The following is a 6,131-nucleotide window of genomic DNA, read 5'->3' on the forward strand; positions in this document are numbered from 1 at the left end:
CATCATTTAGTTAGTTGTCCAGGGCAAGCCTGAAGAACTGGAGAGTAGGAGCTGGCTGCAACTATGCTGGATTTCAGAGCTCAACCCGAACAATCTGAAGATTTAAGTCTCTGAGAAATGTATTTAAGAGGTAAATTGAAAATTATACATTTGGGAAGCAGACTTGGCCCAGTGGTTAGGACGTCCGTCTACCACATGGGAGGTCTGCGGTTCAAACCCCGGGCCTCCTTGACCCGTGTGGAGCTGGCCCATGCGCTGTGTTGATGCGCGCAAGGAGTGCCCTGCCACGCAGGGGTGTCCCCCGCGTAGGGGAGCCCCACGCTCAAGGAGTGCACCCCGTAAGGAGAGCCGCCCAGCATGAAATGAAAGTGCAGCCTGCCCAGGAATGGTGCCGCCCATACTTCCTGTGCCGCTAATGACAGCAGAAGTGGACAAAGAAACAAGACGCAGCAAATAGACACAGAGAACAGACAATCGGGGGAGGGGGGAAAATTAAAAAAATAAATCTTTAAAAAAATTATACATTCAATTAAAAGGAGTAGAATAATCATGATTAGAGGAATTATAAATAACTATGTTCTTTTGGGGAAATAGATTTTCTTTATCAGGCCTACCAAGGTAGTGTTGATTTCATGAGGAATGCCCATGGTGTCTGGCTGTCCTTAGCCTTGGGAACCTTTGTTTGGGGCTTTATTTACTGTGGCAGTTTGTGAAATATGCCTGAGATCTGCATAAGCATAACCTCTGGAATGACCTCCTGACTTTGATATCTCTTAGCCATAAAAACTCTTTTTCATTTAATATTTCCCCCTTTTGGTGAAAATCTTTTTCCAAATGGGTTGCTGATTAGCACTTGGTAATAATCCCTTGGTGCCAGGAGGCTCATTCCCAGGAGTCGTGTTCCACATTGGGGGGAAGGTCATGAGTTTATTTGCAGAGTTTGGCTTAGAGAGAGGCCACATTTAAGTAACAAGGGGTATTGCAGGAGGTAACTTTTAGGCATTGATTATAATTAGGCTTAGTTTCATTATTACAGGAATAAGGTTCATAAGTACAAGCATTAAGATTGAGGCGTATTGACCTGGTTTCTTTTATTAGGCAACACTTATATATTCCAGAGGGTTAAATAAATTTTTTTTCATCTTATTTGAGGAAGAAGCAGGATTTCCCCAGGAGTGACATTTAATATTGTGTTAGCTATTGTGTAGGCCTCTATCTATCCAGAAAACATACCTATGACAACAAAAATACATTTATATCCCATAGAAATATGCTTCAGGTACGTTTTTCCCTCATATACACCCCACTATCAGTACCCAGTACTAGTGTTTTAACTTTGTTGTAGCTCCTGAAAGAACTTTCTTGTACTTGTAGATTTACTGGCTTTTAGTGAACCTATGTTAGCTCCCAGTGATCACTTCTTCTTTTCTAAGTTCATTCACGTTGTCTAATCATAATTCATTATAAAATCTTAATGAAGATAAGCATTAAACTCACTGTTCTGTAATTCCTGAAATGTGTCTTTTTTCTTTCCCCCTTCTTTTTTGGAAAGACAGTGTTTCCTTACATTTTTCTATTCCCTCTCCCCCTATCCATTATTTTTTAAAGACTGTTGATATTGGTTTTGTGACCATACCTGCAAGTGCTTTGAGCATCCAGGGATGTAATTTGTTTGGGCTTAGAGATCAGAATACACTCAACATGGTTAGCTGCTATCATTACTCCCAGCTTTTGTATTCCTCTTCTTTCTTAATAAAATTTATTCTGTCTTTTGAAGGTTGGTGATGATTACCCTGTGGTGAACAGATAGTAAAGTCGAAGTTAGGCAGTATTGCTCTTATTATACCCTTTTATCCAGTGATAGTATTTAAGCTAACAACTGTATGGCAGAGGAATGAGCAATCAGAATGGATGCTGATGGAAAGCTTTTGGGAGGCCTACAAAGGTGCTTATTACAGGAAATCATAGTTTCTAATTCCAAATGACTGTCAAGCATTGATGATGGGGGTACTTTTATCCCATTGGGAATCTCAGGGGCCTTAAGCCTTTCTTGTGCACCTACCTACCATTGTGATATTGCCCTGTAATGAATTCCACAATAAGAAGGGGAAACTATTTGGGCTCTGACTTATCTTTTACTATATTTACTTTGATTCTACAACTAGAATGTTAACTCCTTGAAAACAGGCACTTTCTTGTACGAGTTATCATCTTAACTTATAGAAAGTGGTGTTTATTACTTATGAGGAACATGCCCATAAAATTTTGACTAAATTATCCCTTAAAGAAAAAAAAATACATATATATATATATAAAAGGGCGCTGGGGTTCTTTTGCCTAAATATTTTCTTCATATAGGAGTAGGTTTTAATCATTACCTTTCCTTCCATTTCCCCAATACAAACAAATTCCCCCAAACCATCTCTCAGTTTCTCCTTGGCCAAACACTGCTCTGAGTTCAAGTGGAAGGCCAGTATCATATCTCTATTATTTCTCTGGAAACTTGGGTAGGGGAGAAGTCTGGATTTCAAAGCCACAATTAATAATCTTTGGTGGACATTTAATTCTTAGGAAGGTTTACAAATACGTTCAGATGCAAGCATAAAACTGGAGCTTGACTGAAAGATATGGGATCAGAGAAGCCAAGTGGAAGTGGGAAAACCCCTCCAAATGAGAGGCTTTGGTGGGTGTGTCTTTACATTTGTCTTGAAGAGAGGAAGGTTTTAATGGGCCCTGCATCTCAGGTCGGCAGGCTCAGTGGACTGATGAGGCTCTGAATGGTGTACATTGTGCCAGCAGTAAGACACCTGCTAGTTAAAGTTCCAGCGATGTCCCAAGTCACATTACAAATACATTCCTGGGGAATTTCATTGAACTGCTTTTAAAGCAGTTTATGTTCACTGCTGTAATGGGTAAACTAGGTATTTTGACACATTGCAAAAGAATGTTTTAGAAAAGAGAAACATGCCTAGTGAAAACAGACAAATGATTGAGGGGCATTTCATTGTAGCCGAACTCAGTGTTGATGTAGGTGTTTAAACAGCCAGTTCCCAGCTCGCTATTTAAATATCTACATACTGAATTAGTTATTCACCAGGGGGAGATGTAGAAGAGAAGCAAAAATGATACAATTAAGTTACAAATATAGGAGATACAGTCCAAAATATCCCAACTGTCCTCTTTTTCTTCTTTAACGAGTGTCATTATATTTTGATGTGTTTAATAATACAGCAGAGGTTAAATGAAACATGAAAAAGGGATGTACATTAAAATTGAGATAACTCTTCCTTCAGTGAAGTGGAACCCAGCAGATGTAGCAGCACACTGTAATTGCTGCCTGTTTCCTGTCAGTCTGATTAAGTTGCATTGTCCCAGCTCCAAGTGTAAGAATCAGTGGCTTCCCATAGGGCACAGCATGGGATGGCGGCTGAAGCAGTGGCATAACTACGTGCACCTCCTGCTTCTCCTGGTAATAGTGTAGACATACAATATACATTGATGACATATAAAATCAATAGGCTGTGTAGTGTTTTAGGAACACACTATAATCCATCTTCTCAAAGTTATATCCCAGGAAAGCAAAATAAACAATAATGCCCTGAAATTTGCGACTCAGTGGACCAATCCGCTACCTCCAGAGCCAACCACTGGAATGTTTACATTTAAAGAAACACACAGGTTTAAATTTAATATAAACTTGACCAGATCTGAGCTCTTCCTACTACTTCTATTTCTTTCCTCACCCCAATTGTATACTGTGGTTTCTGAACTGATCACTCAATTGACAACTATTTATTGGGCACAAATTGGAAGTCCACCATTGTGCTTGGATTTGTAGGGGATAGATACCAGACAGTTTATGATCCACTTGGGGAGGAAAAACCAACATAACATGAAACAATTAGAGAACTATTAAGAGATACACTGTGTGAGCAAGAGTTCAGGAAAGGGACAGCTGGGTGTAGCCTGGAGTAGCAGGAAAAGGTTTTCATGTGGATGGAACATGAAATAGACCTTGAAAGAGAGGTAGGGTTTAAATAAATGGAGGGGAAGTGGGAATGCATCATAAGCCGTGAAATCATGGTGACCAAAAATATCACGGTAGAAATGAGCTTGGGAGACCTTGACAAGCAGGAGTGGGTAATATGGGAATAGTGATTTATTTTGTGGGTATCCCCAGGAAAGGCACTAGCCTGCAGTGATCTTCCATGTTCTATAAATACAAATAAAATAATGATAGTTATCTACAGGAGCTCTCACACTGAGTATCAGTGAGAAAGTCTTCGATGTGCATTTTCTTTAACTTAACAAAAGTTAAGGTGATTATAGACATGGTTGAAGAGTGGGAAAAAAATCATCAGTTGATTTGGATATTTGGTCTACATGAAATGATTTGATTAATTTTTTTTCTGACTATGTTAGAGAGATGTGTAGCTCTCACGTGAAAATAGCCAAGACAGATATATGGGAAGTAAATCAAAATATGCTGTAGTATGTTGGGTGTAAACAATCTGGACTCCTTGCCTAAAAGGGGCTATAAGGACATTGTCTAGCCCTCAAGGCGCTTACTTAATAATCTTTAAGAGAGATGAGAACTACATATAAATAATTCTAATACCATGTCCATAAAACTAAGGGGACTATGTCTAAGGAAACTCAGAGGAGAAAGAGATGACTTACAGCTGCTGGCAGCCAGCGCGTATCATTTCTTATATTAAGTTTGACTCAAGTTTGACTTCAAGTTCATGACCTTAGGCATTAAGTTTCAGTTAAGGGCCCTATAACCAATTCCTGAATGTCAACAGAGATTTGATTTAATAACTCAAAATCTGTTGAGACAATTTCTAAACCTGCAAAAAAAAAAAAAAGAAAGAAAAAAGTATCAGTTATTCAATCAATTGTTTGATACATATAAACCCTTGCAATAAACTTTGGACTAATAATGGTCCTTTATTTGTCCAAAAGGGGAACACTTCCTTTGACCTGTTATAGGTATAAGTTGACTGAATTAAGATTGAATTAACTGGATTCAGTCTATTTGTAGACTATTTGCATAGCAGCTATTTGTATAACAGCTCAGATAGAAAGCAAGCAAGCTCTTTCAGATATTCTTAAAGACTGTAACTTGTTTCCCTGGTCTCATTGTTTCCCCAGTTCCTCCTCCACCTGTGTGACTGGAGAAATCATGAGGCTCCTTCAATAATTTCCAACCATTGTTTATTCCAACCAATAATTTCCAACTCTCAGGAGAATTCACTTGTACTTATGAATGTACTACCACCGGCTTCCAGGTGGCATCTGTGTTTTTCCCCCTTCGTAGGCTTTTGGGCCTGGTCTTGGGGATTCTCTGTCTTCAGCATGCTGCTCAGAAGTGAGCCCAGGTGGCATTGGCCAGCATCTCCTGCTACAAGGAGTTCATCCCTGGGGCATTGTCTGCCCCGTCTTGTGCAGTTCAGTTCTCCCATTGAAGACCAACATTTTCCTCCCCTCCAAAACACCAGCTCTGCACAAGGCTGATTTAGAATTTTCGTTAGCTGTGTGATTCCTCAGGCGTGTGGCATAAATCCTTGATGGGAATGGTGGAACAAAGGACAACACCATCAACTATTTTTGAAATAGTTCTTCCCCTCAGATAACAACCCTATTCTTTGGACCAAGGTGGTGTGGCTCCATGCTTTATTCTGTCGGATGTGTTTTCCTCAGTGATACCTTGATCCTTCTTAAAAATAGACATATGGAATAGCATACTCTACTGCCCATACAAATCATACCTACTGTTTTCCACACAATGCTAGCATCTTACATTAAGTAGAGAACATTTATTAGGCAAGTCTTCCTATTTGGCAGTCAATTTACTTGCCAAAGAGGAAAACATAAAAGCACAATAAGAGGTAATGATGCTCATTTTAGATGCATATTTTAGAAAATGTGGTGTTTCATATAAATGAATGCTGCTGATAAACAGAAACATTTCGCCATTTAAAATATGTGGTGGGAACTTTTATCTAGCTTCACACATCTTTTCATTACCCATTAAAATACATTGAACATTATTTTATTCGTTATGGATAATTTTATATTATTTTTGTGACTATCTTACAACAAGGTACACTCCATTGTACCACTTAAAA

This window comes from Dasypus novemcinctus, chromosome 16, assembly GCF_030445035.2.
Source record: "Dasypus novemcinctus isolate mDasNov1 chromosome 16, mDasNov1.1.hap2, whole genome shotgun sequence".
In the NCBI taxonomy this organism is placed as follows: domain Eukaryota; kingdom Metazoa; phylum Chordata; class Mammalia; order Cingulata; family Dasypodidae; genus Dasypus; species Dasypus novemcinctus.